This window comes from Geospiza fortis, unplaced genomic scaffold (assembly GCF_000277835.1).
Source record: "Geospiza fortis unplaced genomic scaffold, GeoFor_1.0 scaffold112, whole genome shotgun sequence".
In the NCBI taxonomy this organism is placed as follows: Eukaryota; Metazoa; Chordata; class Aves; order Passeriformes; family Thraupidae; genus Geospiza; species Geospiza fortis.
Window position 1 is genome coordinate 27,640,360 of NW_005054298.1, and position 19,978 is coordinate 27,660,337.

Consider the following 19,978-nt stretch of genomic DNA (forward strand, 5'->3'; position numbering starts at 1 on the left):
AAAGATGGTTTCTCCATTGTTTTCACATAACTAAGAAGTTGGAAAAAATCCTATAGGAATATTTTAAGATTAAATACCTAATTCTGTACCTCACATTTAATTTAGTCATTGCACCTGTTGAATAAAATGCCAGAGTCAAAATGCAAAATGCTTATTCTTTCAGAACCAGAGTGTGAACAGATGTGCCTGTGTATTGAAGGTTTGAATAGATCTTGGAAGAAATCATGTGAAATTGTTTCTCATTGAAGACAATGACAGAGTTGCCATTGACTACAGACTTGAGCTTGACTGCAGCAACCTGATTCAGTAAAGGTTTTAAATGCATATAATCATAGAAAAAGTGATCTGATGAATCATGACCTTATCCGTGAAAATTTGCCTAATGAAACTGTGTGAAATTAACTTTACTCACAAAGCACACCTGTTCTGCTGGGAAGATGGCTATAAATATCTTTGTGCCACCTGCCCCAGCTATGAGAGCTTCTATAAATCATATAATTCCCTCTGACAACTGGTACCACCTTGAGGGCACCTTTTTCTTTCTCTGCTCTTTCTGAAAATGTGTATTTGCATAAATACAAAATTGTATGCTAATAATTTTCCCACCAGATTTCTTTTTCACCCCCAAAACTGAAAAAAGTTTAGCTTATTTGTAGTTTTCCTCCCCTGTTACAGTTCCATGTACAGGCACACACTGAAGTAGGATGTGGTCACTTGGGAATTCTGCCCTCCAAAAACACCATCACTTGTGCACACAGTCCCATGAAGGAGTTGTTCCAGTTTGTGATGAGTTGAGATGGAAAGAAATTAACTGATTGGAAACCCAAGAGTTTTTAGGGCTCCGATAACTCTGATAACTTCTATATTGGTCTGCCTTTCCCATGTGCTCTCTTCTGTTCCTTCTCTGTGAGAAATTGCCCTTTCTTCTGCCAGAGGTTGAATTTAAAACCAGACCCCTGGGAAAGCCTTGGTTTAGAGCTCCCAGTCTCTAAACCCAGCACCCCGAGCATCAGTGCAGGAGCAGAACTGCCCGTCCTCCTCTCCAAGCAGAGTGTGAGCCAGCGGTGTGACACTGCTGAGAGAAGGGTAAATACCTTATTAGGCTGTATAAACAGTGCAGAAAATGCAAGAAGGGATCCTATGTAAAAATACAATGATTTTCCTTCAAGAAGGATTTAGATTTATTGGTTGGTGGCCAAAGAAGAACAACCCACAATGTGGTGATTGAAAGAACTGCAGTTTGGTTTATCTTTAGAAGAAAATCATGGGGAGGCAGTGTAACTGTTCTCAGTTTTGTGAAGGGCTGTTGTAAAGAGGAAGAAAATTTGGGGTTTTTTTCTGTGTATCAGGCTCATAAGACAAGCTGTGAATGGAAAAAAGAAAGTGTCTTGAAGCAAAAAGGTGTCTTGCCTGATGGACTGAGCAAATACCAGCTAAGAATGACAAGGGAGGGGAATGTAGCTCCCTTTGCTTTTGAACCCAGCGTCCAGGGCACTTGTAGGGTAATGGCAGTCAGGACTTTGTGTGTGTAATGTGTGTGAAAAGCATCCTGTTGGTTCTGCAGAACATGAGCTATGTAAAGTGTTACACTGATGTACATATAAAGAATACAGGTTTGAACAACACAGAAGTCTTCATTGCAATGCACCTGAAGACCTTAATCATAATATGGTTGTTCTTCATTCTCCCTATATTAAAAATACACATTTCTACTTACAATTAAAACCAAAGGAATAAGATTTCAAATTTTACTTCACCCACAATTAATGTGCAATGACTTTATCCTGATCTCATTTTTTTTTATTTTAGAGCAGTGGAAACTGCTAATGTTTCCTTTTTCTAAATTTGTGGTAGTGTTTTTATTTCATTTTGTGTATTTCCTGATACATTGATTGTACTGACAGAGATCCAGTTGTAGAAAATGGTTGCTTTGGGGACAGTGTACAACAACAGTCTATTTCTGAGCAAAAGAATTCCTTCAGTGTTGTTAGTTAAGCATAATTTTATTTAATAGCATTTCATGTGGAAGGAGTAAATGAGGCATTTAAATCAAAAGTAACAGTGATTGCTCTGTGCTGCTGTTCTTTCCACAGACCTAAGAAGCCCTGGTTGGACTACAAACCATGTATTAATCCTTCATAGACTGAGTTCTAAACTCCCTTTGAAAATTTGAAAGTATAGGACCCACAAATTTCAGAATGACTAATATCTTGCTTAAGGGAGGAATTCTTTAATGAGGTAGAAAAAGACTATACTGTCTCCCAGGTAGTGTGGCCATTAATTTGTTTGCAAGATGCTGATCCATGGAGAGGATTAATTTAGGCTTAACTGGCAACCACAGCTTAAACCAATTTGCTCACGCTGGTTGACCAGTGTTCTCCAGGGAGCTGGGTCTGGAGGACACTGTCACCCTCCTGAGTGGGATAGGAGGGTTTTTGTACCAAGGCTGAGGAAGGTGGAGTGCTAAGAGTGTGGAGGATTTTATTCCACACTGAAAGTGCAGACTGCATTCTGTGAGTAGAAGATGCTGTTCAATGTTGTTTATTGTTACTAAGGAAGATTAAATGCTCCTCTCTCTCTGATTTTTCCTTTGTGTCTGGGACAGGTAAAGTGGCGCTGTAAAGCACCTTTCCTATTATAATCAGAGGTTTGGGTAGTGGTGCTCCAATATTCACTTGAAAAATCCACAATACCTACTCTTTCTCCATCTCAATATTTTTCTTGGAGCAACCCTTCCAAAATGATATCTTGACTTACAGGCTGTCACTTGTGTTTGCCTCCTGGAGCTAAACCTGCTAATGTTCACAACATGCTTAGCTGAACTTGAGACCTGTGCTCTCCCGTGGTTACACATCAAAGAGAATATTTTTAAAAGGTTTTGCTGGTACAGTGGCACAAAGGCACTGAGGTAGCAGAGCTGACAGCTCCTCCTGTTTGGCTGCTGAGTCTGAGGGCTCTGCTGAGGATCCTGGGCTTGCCCAGTTGTGGTGTTGCTGCCACATCTGCCAAAGTTTGGAAAACTTGATCAGCAACTATCTCAAGAAAGGGCACATAATACAGAAAAGCACTGAAAATACAGATAGAAATGGAAAAGAAGGTCAGAAGGGACAGAGCAATGATGCATTTTTACACTGTTTCTTGTATAAGGAAAGAAAAGGACACAATAATGGCTCAGAACCATTGCTTAACCTTTTTATCACACAAAATGACCCTCAAAAGTAATAGAGGTAAGAGAGTTTTGCTACTTTCACACTTGCACATGGCTTCCAGTGGATGAGAGCTAAGAACATGTCCCTGTGCTATAGCAGTAAACAGTATGGAACCACTGGATCAGGACAGGGCCCTTAATTTTTAGCTCTGAGCTGGATTTGAAGATCCAGCCCTGTAAATCAATATTGCAATACAGTGTTTTTGTAACTAAAAATGCAGTATCTAAGAGAGAAATGTAAAGTTTTCCTTCTTTGTGGTGAGGCTAAAATGCTTGAAAATGAAATGTCATCCACTAGGCTGCCAAAACTTTAAAACGGAGTATTGACTGGCAGAACCCCCCTGAAACACACTTGTAGGTTCTGTCACAACTTGAAGAGTCTGCACTAGAAAGAATCTTCTCTGTGTTCTTACCACAAAGGTAGGAAGCTCTTTCTACCCTGTTGGTGGGCTGTTTAAAGGAAAATACCATCATAAATTAGCTACTCCATCTGTACATGATGCTTTTGGTAAGCAAGCAAGAGGTGCCACTAGAACCTGCATCTCTCCAGCAGCTCCTTCAGCTCACGTCCCTGCATCCACAAACCCAGCAGCGTGCTCAAATCACTTCATTTTCCTTTATTTTCTCAGGGATGCCTCACTTCACACCATTGTAGATCTCAGTTTATTTCTCTATAAACTCTCATCACTCTTTTTAGCATCTGTGGCTCTCTCCCACAGTGGTTGTCATTGTCCCTCCCTGCCTGGCTGTGCAGGGCTGGCCTCTCCCAGTTACCCTGAGCAAAGGAGGGGCTGGGGACAGGGAAATCAGAACCAGTCCCTGTGCCCTGAGGAAGGATTTGGAAGGCAGCTGGAACTCCATGGGGTGGTCTGTTGTTGAATGAGTGAATTGGAAGGGATTCCCACTAAATGCCACATGAAATGGCTGAATGCCATTAATTAGACTATCTCCAGTGCTGTTAATGTGATTGATTTCTTAAGAGTGATTTTTTCCCCCCATAATTCCCTCTCCAGTTTGGTCTTTCTACTGTTCATTTTTCTTCAGCTCATCCCAAAACAGTTTGGAAAAGCATATTTCAGTGTCGAGTTTTTATTCTATTGCATTGGCTTGAGAGGATAGACACTACCATCATTGAAACTGCCTAAACAGGCCCTTTCTTTGATTCCTCTGTCAGTGATGATGCATGAAAAGTCAGGGGAAAGGCACCTCCCAGCAAAACAGGAAGGGTAAGAAAGATGAGGAAGTATTTATGTATTTTTATTGTATTTCAAATTTTTTTCCATGGCCTCAATAGAATCTTGACTCCAATTCTCCAGAAGCTGAAGGAGAGCTTTGTTCTGATCTTGGTGGGCTGTTTGTTGGCATCTAGAGTTAAGGACCTTCCTTTACTTTGTACTATACTCTGTTCCTAGCTGCTTAGCTAATTGTGTCTGGAGAGAAACTTCAAGATTTGCAATATTTTGGCAACTCATCTTAGATCTCACAATGCTTAATCATCTTTAGGAAGTTTCATGTCCTGGAGACAGAATATAATGCAAGAATTTCAGTTGTAATTTTAAAAAAAATTGATTTCTCTTGAGAACGCTCAAAGGAGCATGCATATGTGAACAGATTAAAAATGCCCAAACCATTAAATAAATGGGAGAAAAAAAATCCTGAAGGCAATATGCCATCCTTTGCAGAAGCAGACTCGGGATAGTGGAAGTTTATCTTTCATTCTGGAAAAAGATGGAAATTGCCTGGCCATGCATGTATTTCTGTGTACGTTCTATGGGCTATTTCTTTTCATGATGTGTGGACAGCCATCCTTTTCCAGCTTGGAACCATCTCTGTTTCTCTGCAGTGATAAATACATTTGCATAAAGCACTTTAGTCTGGGTGAAGTCATCTCTTCACTTGGTGCTAAAATATGCCCAAAAGCTTTGAGAAGAAGAAATTGCATGTATTTTACATGTACAATGCAAGCTCCAGATTTTTAACTTTCTCATATCTTTCCTTTATTGTCTCTGACATCTTTGTCACAGAACTTGCCTGATTTCCTCTTGACAAAATTGGGATTTTATGCTGATCAAAACATTGTCATAGCATTTCCCAGTTCCTACTACTAAAGACTTTTTCGCTTCAACACAACAGTAGTAGACCTTTGAAAGTTTATCTGAGTCATTGGTTTGTAAGCAAAGGTGATCTTCTATACCTCTGAGATTCAATTTGAATTTCATAAAGATACATATTGCTTAATTATATTTATTTGCTTAGATTATAAATAATTAAAGAGTGCCTGTCCAAGTCTCCTGGTGCCTCAACACATCAATAACAATTCCATCCCCACAGTGCTGAATTAATTATTCTAACAGGAACTCAGTCAGACTACCTTGAGTGGAGACTTTTCAATTTCATCATTACTTTGAGAAACAAATCCATAGCTTTGCGCATAAATCTTATCACACAGGACCTTCTGTGCACTGCTGCTTCTTGCCTGCTCCTCTCCTCTAAAACTGACAAGACCCACTTTTACAGTTCACTCTTTATGCTGTGTTTTGTTTTGCTCTAAGCTGGCTAGGACTTTGGGAATCATTTTCTCAGAAAGCTTCCAATTCTCTGAAAACACATCTGTCTAAAGATAAATTTTAATGTTTTCTTTAGTTTTCAAATTATTGAGTAGTCAGCATTGTATTTGATCCTTTAAGTGAAAATTCTTTACTTATTGTTTGAGAAAAGTTTATTTTTTATGGTCTTATTTTTGAATGCAAGCCAATCACAGAAAAATGTAAAGCGAAATGAAATATTTAAATTATTAGATGGGAGTTAATTGATAAGGTCTTTACTTGAAAAATGCTTCCAATATAATTTCTTTTCCCTCTGAATCAGGATAAAGCATTGAAAAAGCAACTTCATTGTCTTACTTTCATACATTGTTTGCTTCATTATGAAAAGCCATTAAGGAATGTTATCAGAGTTCTCTGTGTGTGTAACCTTGCTGATTAATGGTAATGTAGTGATAGGTAACTGATAATATGTAACATTGCCCAGAGGGTTTATGGGAATAATTAAATTTGTTGTTCCATTCACCTGCTTGGTTTTGTGTGCAGCACTTGCCAGAGGAAGGAGGAGGGGTTTTAGGTTGTTATCTTTTATGTCTTTGTTGGTATTTCAGGACAGATTATTGTAATAGTCAATAGTTTTGCTTTGTGTTTGAATTGTGTACAGGTGATAACATCCATTCTGCATTTCACTTTTTCCAATTACTAGAAAAACACCCCAAACCCAACCAAACTGAAAATGAAGCAAAACAAATAAACCCCAAAGAAACAAGAAACTCAGAGGAAGCAAAAGCAGAAAGGGCTTTTGCATGACTGGGAGCATCAACCCCTGCTCATCCTTGGAGCTTCTGTATTGCTAGGTGCTGTCATGTGCCTGTGTATGTAATTAAATATCTTTTACTGATGGTTGTCTGATGTGATTGACACCTGAGATTTTATTAAAAAGTTTATGCCACTTGGCCAGCTTGCTGTCTCACACACCCCTCCAGGGACCAAAGCAGAAATGTAATGCTGTGACAAGTGGGGTGTTCCTGGTGCTTTGCAGTTCTGAGTGCTGGGACTGAGACAGGATCACTGCTGGGTTCCTTGTTTTTACTGCTAGAATTCCATGAATCCCTTTCTGAAACGCATCCCCACTGCTACTGGTTCTGCTCCCCTACCAAACAGAGCTTTGCAGGTTTTAAGCATCTCTTTCAGTGCAAATAAGGAAAATATTCAGATGTTCTGTGCTGACATGTAAATGCATAAAACTGTTTTGCTTTTCTCTGTTTTGCTTAAACCATAAGAATTTAACACTAATATTCCTCTCGGGAATTTGCTGACATTAAATGTCTTGCAAGGGTATTTTACGTTGTGTCAAATATAATGCACTAATATTTTCTAAATTAAGCCTTTCTGAAAGCTTATCTAACTCTCATATTTTATTTCTAATTTCCTTCTTTAGGATAAAGTCTACTGCATGTATACCCAACAGACTAATGTACCTGAAGTTTTGTGGTGTTTTTTTAATTCATATGTATTCACAAATCAAAATAATAGCGTACATTCCCAAAAAATATTTATCTTATTCCTCCCGTTTCTTCCTTTTTCATTGTAATATGCAAGCAGTATTTCTTTAGAAATAAGCTAAATAAAAAGTAGAATATTAAATGCATGAAGATTAAACACCAAGAATTCAACAACAGTAATCATATAATAAATGGCATCCTCATAATATCTGCTGTTGGTTTTGAACAAAATGAATCATGCAGCATAATTCTTAGGGAAGCCTTTAATTATGGATGTGCTTGTTGTACTTCAAAACTGAAATGTTCTGTGACTGTAGGGGGAAAAATTAGGCTGAAGTTTTTATGAATCTTAAAAGTTCAGGATGAAAATAAAAATTAAAATGGTATCTTAAAGTGAGAATGCAAACTTTGGGTTATTATCTCTTACAGGGCTACTGAACTCCTCCCCCCATCAGAGTACACCAAGAATTTCTGAAACTTTGACAATTATAGGCTCTATATAATCATTAATGTCATATGAATAAATAAAGCCTAATTAATTCCACACTAATGAGAGGACGTAGTTCAGACTGTGTTCATCACTGAGGGCTGGATTCCCTCACAGTTCTGTCAGAGTAATTCTTCATTGTTGTTAAACAAATTACTTTGCAAACTCTGTAGTGGGTCTTAAACAGCACAGTATTGCAGGATTTAGTGAAATTCATTACAAAATGGTATGTAATCAATAATATAAACTTGATAAGGTTTTTTTGCCCTCTGGCACTTATTGTTGTAGCATATGTTAAAGATAACTTCACTGGCAAATAGGAATAGAATTTGTATGTGTATTTGATACACTTGGAATTAGCCAAAATAACAGGATAGAAAAGGGATTAAGAGGATCTCTGTTAGAAAGGCAAGTGCATATTTATGGAAGGAAGACTAAATTGAGCCTCGCTCACATCCAGGACGATGTTTAAATAATCCTGAAATACTTAAATCACTTCAAAGCATTTTTTATCTTTTATTAAGTTCCTTTTCAAGAACCTTCTGAGTTCCCCTTGGTCTTCCTCTTCACTTCTACCATAATGCACATCATGCATCAGCTTCTCTGTGAAGTTTTTGAATTTTTTACCATATATTCTGTGTTTCCTGACAGCTCATTTCTGCTGTTTTTGTGGAAAGAAAAAATCCGGAGATCAGATTGAGTTTCATGGAGGGAGCCTGCTCCAAACCTAAACTTAAGAGATAAAGTTTAGGAGAAATGTTCATGTACAGATAGAACATGAAGTTTGCAGGCCCTTTTAATGCCATGTATGTTTGGGCAAGTATGGAAAAAGTTACCTATTGTTTTCCCTGTATTTTGTAAACCCATCAGTGGCTTTTTGTATGGGTTAGTACACATGGCAAGCAGAGAGGGATGAGATAATCCTGCCACCTCCAGACCAAAACTCACTTTCACTCAGGTTCTCAAGGGCTAATCAGGCATGATTCAACCTGTGGGGTACAGGTTTTTCCATGAACATGGTAAAACTCCTGCATCCATTATCTCCTGGGGAGGGATCCTTGCTCCAGCACATCTGTAGTAGGAATTGGATTAAACTGCAAGAAAAGTAAACACTGTGCTTTGAGGGACCTGTTTTTTAGTGCCATGCTGCAATTCTGGCTACAGATGATGCAGTTTCAAGTTTTTCAACATTTTCAGGACCATTTAAATACATGATAACCAGATTCATTTAATTGGAAATAACCAGCTTTTCATCTCTGTATTTGTTTTATGTTTTAAAACTGGCAAGAGTTAGAGAGAAAGCACTGCCCTGGTTATATTTTTCCACAACCTGTGCATGTCACAAGGACAAAATTCACATTCAGTCAGTGCTCTAAACTGTTGGCTAATCTTTCCTGTTCTAGTATCAGCAGTTATACTTATGTAAATCAGCATGTTGTAAAAGTTGCATCAGTCATTAATGGTTCAGAGCTTAATTTGCTCAGAATAAGTACTTTTGAATAGATAACCCCCCCCAAAAAAGGAAAACCAGCCGTTAAACCCAGACTAAAACTACTTATAGAAGGTATGAAATAAAATTTATTAATATACCTAAATAATGGTATTTTCTTCAGGTAAATTAATTAAAATATGTCTGTGAGAACTAGACTGAGGTATGTAAAGAGGGAAGAAATATAACTGGAGAAGTTCATTTTGGAGGAGACATTAATAAAAACCGGATGACATGCAGCAAAGGAAATTAGCTGCTGGTGCACAGGGGCATGAATAATGCTGGAGGATGTATCATATAACTTAATCAAATAGGCTGTAACAGGAAGATGCAACTGTGGTTTCCTTAATGACCAATGGGTGATGTAATCAAATGCTTAAATGCACATTGTCAGGTTGTGATGAGCTCCTATCACAGCAAAGTTGGGGTATCACTTACCCGGGAGTTGAGGCTGGTAACACATCCTCTCTCAAGCCAGCGGAAGGAGTGAGGAGCAGACAGGTTTCTGTGATGTTTTTGTGACAGGAAATAAGCTCCCTTTATCGTTCTCTAATGTAAATATCACATTCCCTGAAGACGTATATGCTTCTGCTGCCCTTGCCAGGGCACACATCTTGCCATGCTTGGGCATGAGACAGAGTCAAGGCTGCTGCAGCTGGGACCCAACAGAGCTGCAAGAAACTTCCAGGTGTTTCTGGCCTCTGCCAGCAGCTGCAGGCTCTGGCTGTGCAGCTCCACTGGTGCTGGAAATACATGGATTAACTAATTTGAGGCAGTGTGGGAATGCCTGAACACTCACCCACAAGTCTGAGTGAAGCCAGTTCTCCTTCAGTGGAGTGCACTAAATAGCACTGGTGATGTTGGGCTCGTAGAACTTTAATTTCTGTTTCTCCCAGTGTTGTGCACTGTGCCAGTGTGTGTTTTCATTGGAGCAAACCCAAGTGCTAGGGCTAATAGAGTAGTGACCTTTGCAGCAGCAGGTTCAGATGCCAATTGAGTTCGGTGTGCTAGCCCCAGGCCCAGCAGGGCTGGCGATACAGTGCAGGACACGAGGGCTGCATGCACTGCCCAGGCTCTCTCAGAACGCAGCAGAATCTTCTCTGTGCTCAAAAATCTTGGTCCTTGTTGTCTTCATTACACACTGTAGGTAGAAGACTTTCACCAAATCAGAGTGGTTTAGCAGCAGTTTCATCACAGGGATATAAGCGCTGAGTATAAGAACCAAACAGAGTCAAAATTAAGACTGAGCTCGCTGATAATCCTGGGCTTTGCATTTTAATGCATATTGCTAGTTGAGAGCTAGATTGTGTTTTTATGACAGAGCAGATTAGGAAATAATTTGCATGTGAATCTCTCCAAGTCTGTGCGGTTTCCCTGGTAACAAATGTGGAACCAAGTTCCAAAATCTGCTTGTTGCTATTAAAGTGTGTGTGTACATGGGGAGGGAGATGTTCTTATTTTAAAGTTTTTATTAAAGAAAAAAGTAAAACTGCAAAGTTTAGCAAGATTCTTGATTTACATCAAATGGGGCATTCAGGAAATTAAATGCTTCTTTGCTCACCAGCACTTAATTCACACAAAAATCTCATTTCCCATGAAACAACAGAAGGGTATTTTGCAGAGTTTTCCTTTCTGACTATTGCAAACAAAACTTGTTATTACTTTGAGGGAAGCTGTTCATAATTGATATTTCCATTAGTAGTTGCCTTTCAAGCTCCTTCAGAAGCTGTCTGTGAAGGCTTGGAGTGTCACCCATCAGGGCTTCCCAGCTCCCCTCGGTGCCTCCCCCAGGTGGGATCTTTTGTTCATTTTAGCTCAAGGGAGGTCTCATGGGTTGTGACAGGAATTTCTCAGGAATTGGGTAGTTTGGACCAGGAATAGCCTGTCTGTCATGTCTTGCTTTTAAAGTGGTGGTTAGGGAGAGGTTTGAGTTGAAGCTTTGATGAGGTGACTCTTGGATAGAACAGCAGGAGAACTGAAAATGTATTGGGGGAGGGAGAGTGACAACTGTGCTGTGTTTTCTGAAAGGTGAAATCATCCTAATAGTGACTGGAGGAAAAAAAACCTAATCTATTGAGAAAGACTAGTTGTCCTCTAACTTTGCATCCTGGAACCAGGAAACAAAAAGAAATCTCAAACAACCCTCCCACCCCAGAGACAAACCCAGACAGAAGAAAATCCACAAAAAAACCCCACTCTCATCCTAAATAAACCCCAAGCTTGCAACCCAGACAACTTTCCAAGTTTAGGCCAGTTTCTGTGGCATTATTGAACCACAGTTTTTACATAAAATATTTGCTGTTAAACCGTCCCCAATGCTCTCTGCATATTGACTATCTGATGTTTTTCCTCAATTATTTCCTTAAATATCAATGACTTTGATGCTGAGTTTCTCAGTGACTTTTCAGTAAAAGTTCTAATGATAAATCTGCCTAGATAACTTCAGAAATATACATGAAGTCGTGTAAGCAGCTTGGTAGAAAGTATTTTTCCTCCTCCCTTGTCTCTGCTTGCTTTGTTTGCTGGTTCACTCTTTAACTATTTCCAGTTTGCAGGTTATTTTAACTAGACTTAAAGGTTGAACATGAAGTAAATTGAAGCTTTAGTTGCCCTCAAATTTATGCAATGTGTGTATGCAGGGAAATTCTAAATAAAGAAAAAGGAGATTTCCCCTTGATAGGAAAGAATACCTCTTGTTCAGAAGTGTAATTTTTGAAAACATTAAAATCATAAAATAAGTTCTGTAATAAATAAAAGTAATTATTGTTCAGCTTTTCAGTGTCAACCTAAGCTACTTCTGCTGCTGAATAGAGTTTTATTTCATTTTATCAGACTAAAATGATTTTTCATGTCATGCTTGGGTTTATTCCTTTAATGAGCCATACAATAATCAGGAATAAAAAGAGAAAATTTTTATTTGAATACAGAGGACCTGGGTTACTGGAATTTCATCAGCATGAGCAAGCTTTATCTTCGTTTTAATGTTGTATCATTGAAAGCTGTGGCACAACAATTAAGCAGGGCCTTGTTGTGTGTCTGGTTTTGTGACAGAAATTCCCAGATACTGTGGGAGATGGGTTGTGGACTCAGAAATTCAACCCCAAGTCAAGCACATCTTTATTCAAAACTCATTTTCCTTTCTTTCCTGATTTTACAAGTTTGTGGATGTACTAAATGGCTAACATGAAAATATGTGGGAAGGGGGTTCTGTCTCTGGTAGGAGGGACATCATGCAAATGACAAGAGTTTGCATAGTTTTGAAGGGCACAGTGAAACTTTCCTTTCTCTAGACTGTAATTACATTTCCAGTTCCCTGCCAGCATATGCTGATTGCCTTCTGCAGCTTCCTTGGGGCCTTGTCAATCCATTGATTAAAGAAACATTCTTTAAGTGGATTTGTACTGCATTTGAATATTTGATACCATTTGATTAGGGCTAAATGCTGATACGACCCTCACTAAATACCTATTTCTAACTCTTCTAATTTTTGTTGTGATGGATCTTGTGCCATTAATAATTTCTCTTGAGTTCTGGACTTTCCAATGGTTACCCAAGAGATTCAGTTGCCACTCCTGAATGAGAACTTCTGACTCCTGTGGTTGCAGAAAGAAACTTGAGAGTGCTGCCAGTGCAAATAAGAGGTCCAGGTCCAGAAGCTAAAAGGCAATGAAAGCTGATAATTTTTAAAAAATAACATTGAAATAATGAATGTTATGCTACTTACTCCTCCATCTTGCTGGATCTAGCTCAACCAAGTTTCTGTTCCCAGTGGTATTTTTGACAACATGTGTAGTCATCCAGCTTATTTTTCACGTCCTTGTGTTTGAGGCAGTTCCTCCAGGATTACCTCACCTCGCAGGCTGAAGGAAAGAACCAGAGTTACTCAAAGGGGTCCAGTAACCTCTCAGCCCCCATCAAGGGCAGGGGGGTAATGCCTGTTCTTTAGAGGTTTTGCTGAATCGTGACTAAAGTTCTTAGGATCAAATTCATGCAGAGAAACATGAAGTGGAAATCTTATTTGCAGGCACTGAGTAATACATCCTCCTGAGAGTGACCTTTGGTAACTTCAGATGCTTTTCAGTAAAGCTGCTCTGTGAATGCTGAGTATTTGCTTTGTAATGGGCAAAATAAAAAATTTACTGATAGGATAGTGAAATAAAAATGCATGTATGATGAATTTAATATGTGTTCTCTTATATTCCTCTTTAGGAAAAAGTGTCTGTTAAATTAATGGAGTTTCAAGATTGGTTTTGCTACTGCTACAAAAGGATGCATTTATACTGTTTTTAAAAAAACCCTTATGATCTTTTCAAAATTATTTTAAAATTTACTTTAATTATTCCAGTGAATACTTATTAGTCAATTATTGTTAGTATTTGTAACAGTTAGGGGAAATATTCATTAGCTTAACTATTCTCAAGTGTGTTTATAATTAGAACACTCTATCAATTTATGCCTATTTTGAAGAAAACTGTGAAAGCTTTTTTTCCCAAGTTTCTTAAATACGTACATTTTCCTAACTCAGATTCGTTTTTTTCTAGTAACTCAACTTTTTAATTAAAAACTCTAAACAGGTGATAGTGGAGAAAGTTTTTTAGATTAAAGATGTCTTGAGCATGTAGGTTTATACAGATCAAAGGAACAACTTCCCTGTGTAGAATATGCTGCAACATTATGAGAATTTTTTTTAAGGAATGCTTTCCATAAACAAATATAACATGTACATGCTCACATGAATAAAAGGTGGCAGTGACTTATGGTGTACTGTATAAATTTGAGATTATTCACAATCATTCCTACCCATAGTCAGAACAGTTTTATTCATTGCATTTATAACCTGAACTTCAACGGATGTGGACCCTGACTTTTGAATATGATTGAGCATGTAACAGAAATCCAGGCTGAAAATTCCCAAAATAATGTGCCAAGACCTCCTGAATTAATACTGGTTTTGGATGATTTAGGTGTGTTTTCAGGAAAGAGTTATGAAGGTACAACAAAGGACAAAGTTCTTAAATGTGTATAAAATTTGTAGGAAGGTATGGACAAGTAGTAAGGAGTGTTTACTAAAGGGATTTGAATTTGTTAGGCTGAAATATATTTCAAGTTCACCAGGAAATAACAGCTAAATATCACAAAAACATAATGATTTTAAAACAGGGAAGCTTTCTTATGGGAAGAAAGTTTATAATATGGTAATTTTTGCATACCTGGCCCTTAGCAAAATAGCAACAACAAGCTGAAACTATAGAAACAATGGGTGAGAATGTAAATGTAAAGTAATGTAAATACATTAATTTACACTAAGAATTGCTCTAGATATGCATGCAAAATCATCTTTCAAAGCAACCATATTTCCATATAATTTCTATATATAAAACCTAGATCATCAACGATGAATTTAAAAAAAACCAAAAATGCATGGATATAAAAATGATTTGTACATACCAGAGTAAGGGAAGGTTTTAGTACAAAACTGGTTTGCATTTTGGAAGAATCTTCTGTCTTAATAACACTAGAGAGTCAGAACTTTGGCTTTGTTTATCATTTGATTAAAAAAATGAGATCCTGTTCATGATGGCATAAGATTTCAGGTAAAAAAAAATATATATCTAGAACTTGTTTATTTCCCTAAATCATGTGCATTTCTAAGCAAAAGTACAAAATAGGAATAGTTACTGAGGTAAAAATCCCCCCTTTGTCTACAGCAATTCCTCAGGGCACAGCAGTCTTCCATGCACAAACAAAAAGCTGAAAATGAGTGAGCAGTGTCAGAAAGGTAATATCATGCAGGAATGGCAAACCCTTAATTGCAAATGTGTTTTTTAATGTGTGGGTGTTACTGGGAGAAACCACTTCCATTTTTTTCTGTTGGCTCCCACTGCAAACCTCCTGTGTCAAATACACTGAGGTGTTGTGTTTGTGGTAATCTCAGTACTGAAATGTCAAGTGCTATCAAAAAACCTAAAATGATAACACTTTTGGAAACATTTTGACTCCCAATATGTAGAGTTTCAAAACTCTTAAATAAAATCTAGATAGATTCCTAAATGGCAAATTTTCCTAAAGCAGACATAGAAAAGTTATAGGTACAAAATGTTCTTGGATATATGAAAATATGTCCTATTTCCCCCCACTATTTGTTGCAGGATGCTTTTCAGGCAAAAGTTTAAGGATGTGGTCTAAATGATTTTGCTGTCCTACCTTTCAACAATTGTGCTTGTTGACATAATTTTCTGTGAATTTATTTTGATAGTGCAGCCACAAGAAATACCAATTTTAAACCTTTGACAGTAATTTTTGGGAAACATTTTTTATTTTGTGACTGCACTTCAAAATCTGAAAAATAATTGATGACTATCATTACAAAATAAGCTTTAATAATGAAAGTAAGAACATAAGGGCCCAGATACCATCATTTGGTTTAATTGTGCATGCTAATTAAATTATCTCCTTGTCTGTGGGCATTTGGAAGTGTGGATAACAGGATAGTGTTGGGAAAATGGGGAGAAACCTGCACTTGTGTTTGTAGTAAAACACTGATATAGTGAAAAGCCTGTTCCTTTGGCCTGACAGTTCTGCATCTGAAAGTATGATGTTTAATACAGTTTACAGATCAAAATAGGGGAGATATTTAAGCATACACATTTTACATTTTGTGTGTAAATATCTGAAATACCTTGATTTTTTAGTTATTTGTACTCCTGCCAGAGTTAGAGCACTGACCAGTGATAAGTAAAGGTGAAAGTAGTTTCACCTAGAAGAGTTGTAGCAGGCTGCTGAAGCTCTGAGCGTCCTCTTCTCATGGAAGGTGTCCCTGCCCATGGCAGGGGGTTTGGAACTGGAAAATCTCTTCCAAGCCATTTGAGCATGTGATCTCTGACTCTGTCAGTGTCCCTTTTAATATAGTAAATGTTTTAATTCTTTTTCCTTCTTAATAAAGACATAGTGTGAGTGCCATCAAAATGAGTTGTTTGTTCTATTTCTGATGATGCAAACATAATTGGATTAAAAAAAAATACTACAAATAAGTCATTGGAATCTAATATTCTGAATTCTGTGTCCCCAGGCAAGGGATGAGAAGTTGTGTTGGACAAAAGCAAAAGGTGTTTTTGCTTGTGACTAACTTTAATCTGAAAAGACAACTGGTCTGCACAGGTAGATCTATGCCAAAAGTGTGTTTCACTGAGAGAGTTTTCTGTATTGAATTAGTATTTGCAACTAATAGATCTACAGATAAGAAAAACACATCCAGCTACTCTTTTAGGTTAGTAGGTGCAAAACCAGTGGCAGGTGTTTGTCCTTTGTTGTAAAGGATTCCTTTTGACCACAGGTGTTATTTCACATCTCTTATTGTCATTCTCTCATTGCAGTATTTAGTGTTATATGTAATACTATAATTACTGTCTTACGTTTATTTACCTATTATATACTCAGTGACATGTTTATTTTGCTTTGAATCAACTATTCACTTTGTTCACTTTCAAAGAGCCTGGGCAAACTTTGTAGGTGATGTAGCTACCCTTGAAGATTTGTGGTGCTGCTTCAGCTTATCCTTGCAAAGAAGGGTGCCTTCCCAGAAGGATTATGCTGCCCCTCTAAGCAGCAGCTTAGAAACCAAGAGCTCTTCCAAGGGTAGCTGTTGGGTTTGTACACAGAGTAAAGATCAGAGGGTGTCACTGAAGAAGGACTGGGTTGGTTTAAATCAGTACTGATAATTATTTGGGCTGTTTATTTAAAAACAACAACAAAACAAGTTCTTCCATATGGATTGTGTATGTCTAATCACTAATCACCATGGTTTTGGTTATCAGTTGGGCCTTGACAGGTTTGCCCAGCTCCTTTTACAGGTTTTAATCTTTCTTTATGGTTGCTCCTCTGTCGGGTTAACAAGATACTTAATACTCTGCTTGTTTGATTTATTGCATATTGGTGATTTGTTAATCATGGGTGGGTGTAAGTTTGAGTCGTGGAGGGAGGACCCTGGTTACTCATTCTAGCATTAATTCTCCTACTGAAATATAGGTTAGCCTGTTAATGGTGGGGGAGTCATAGAGTTTTTAGGTTTTTAGAGTATGGGGCTTTAATGCACTCTTGTTGATGGCTGCTTGAGGGCCCACAGTAATCTCAGGAAGTAAATATTTATCTGCTTGTAGAGATAGTATTCTTTTTTAAATGAGCTGTACCCCCTTTAAATTGCCCTTAATTTGCTTCATCAGAGTTTGTGAGTTTTCCTTATGAGCAGATGACTGACCCGGGCTGCTTTTGCTTGCGCAGGTCACCTTGTACTACCAGTGTGTGTTTGGGAGTGGCTGCCCTTCTCCCTCCTCTGGCTGAATTGGAATAACAAGCTTCCAGAGAGCTTGGATTTAAGCACATTGGCATGAACAGTTTGACCAAGATTTCAAAAATCTGAAGATGTGGGGCAGGATGTCAGAATGACATGTCTTGTGTGGTGTTCTGCAGCCTCTCTGTCTCCTGATGTCCCTGCTGGGCTGTGGTGTGGTCACAGCAGCTGGGTAGCTCAACAGAGCAGATCCCAGGCCTTTCTGATGTTTGGCTTTTTTTACTGCAGTGATGAACATGGCATTCAAGTAGCTCAGCTGAAGTGACTACAGAAACAGTCTCTTGATGCAATTTTTCATGCTTTGCGCTTGGCTAAACCTGTTGGATGGCAGCCCACAGATCTGAGCAGCTCATGGAAAGCATCAGAAACTCAGACATTTGAGTACAGTCCATCTGCAGCTCTTTGAGCTACATTTCACACCATGGTGAAGTTCAGGCTGTGAGCAATGAAATGCAGCATGTACGGTGCTGCTGGAGCAGCCTGGCATACGTTTGGGCTCTAAACTCACTCTGTGTTTGCTGACAGGGGTCACTTCTAGGCTGCAGCTCGTGTGTAAACAGTTTTTAGGAGAGCAGCTTGTCCAAAGCAGTCTCAGGAATGCTTTTGGGGACGTTTTTGGATGAAAGCTGTGGGAAGGACTCCTTGACAGAACTTTTATTGATGGGCCCACACAGGCAAGTGATATATGCATGTGATTTATCACTGAAAGTTTTAGAGAATTTAATTGAATTACTCTGTTTCAGCTATTTAATTTTGGATCATGGAACTTGCATACTTTGCTTTCCTACCAGCTGATTCCAAATCCATTTTCAGCACTTAATGGGTCCTGGCACAGAACTGTGTTACAGAAATTGCTGTCATTCTTCTCAGCACCACCGTCAGCTGTGGGGTTAGATTTTCTGTTTTGTCTAAAAGCAAGAAGAGGCCTGTCTCCCACTTTTCAAATTGTCTGATTTTGTTATCTGTTGAGTGGATGACATCTTTCTTCATTATCCGCTTGCTTTTTGACTGAATTTTATTTTCCAAATGCCAGCTGATACAGGGTCCTGTCAAACTGCCCATTAGTTTCAGCAATTTTCTTGGCTGGTAAAGGGTGTGACTGCATCTGGCTTGTAGTAAACACACCAGCACACATCTGCCTTTAGCTGCATTTCCTTGATCTCTGGGCACAAACAATGCTCAACAGCTGTACCCTAGGGAGCACGCTGCTCCCAACACCCTTTCTTGAACAAAAAAAAAATTCCCAGGCACATTTTAGGAAATGGACAAAACTTGCTTGAGCTCATATATTTCTCTGGAACGGGTACCTCCCTGTCACTATTTATCATTGTTGTTTATTTAGTGTCAGATGTAATTCCCATGCATGGCAAAATGCATTAACTGGCTGCTTCACGTGTAAATATTTTGGGAACTGCCACCTCCATTCATGAGATCATACAGTCTTCCTGCCCTGTATTTTAAAATTGAACAGTTTGGAATATTTAAATTATGGGTCAAAAATGGAATAAATGAAGAAGCCAAGTAGTCAGTCTGTCTTCCTAATGAGCCTTCGTTACAACAGAAGCTGAGCTGCCAATTACTGGCCACTTCTTCTGGCTACTCATTAACTGTGTTTCAGCATGCACCTCCTATGATTTGGCCCGTGGCCAGATCAAATTCAAATTTTCCCCGTGTCCAGAATAATGCTGTCACTGTTTTGATAGGCAAGTAAGCTGCAAGTTTCATAAATCCACAGCAAACACTAATTTGGGTATGACAAAAGTGCATCTGCTCTTCTTGCTGCCGAGAGACTGCAGAAGCGACTGTATTTATCAGTGGTAGGTGACTTTCACTTTACTTAGCTTGAATTATGGCACTGAATAAAATATTTACTAGATAGCCACCATTGTGTTACCTACCCCTCAGAGCAGTTTTGGAGAAGTAACATTTACACCAGCTGTAGCCCTATGCTGCTTCTCTTATTTGCTTTCAGGAGTTCATTGCAGTCTGTGAAAGCTGTTTCTTTATGTGCTTTGGAAATACAGAGGAAAACATACTGGTATGTGCTTTAGATTGTGATTTTTTTGGTTTTTTTTTTGATCTGTTAGTATCACTGCATCAGCAGAACTGTGTGATATAGACCTGATTTCAGTTTGATCAAACTCATTTTGGAGTCTGGTATTGCATCTGAGTAGACTCCATGCAGTTGTTTCACATTTGTCATAGCCTTCATCTGAAGCACGCTGCTCCTTAGAAGATTAACTCATGTGAATTCACATTTCAGACTATGCAAATATCAGTTAGAATCCAGAATAGTTTTTCAGAATTTTCCCCTCAATTCCTGCATAATTCATTTTGAAAAAGTGTTGTGACATTACAAAATAGGAAATCCTACATAAGCAAAACAAATACATAGGCTT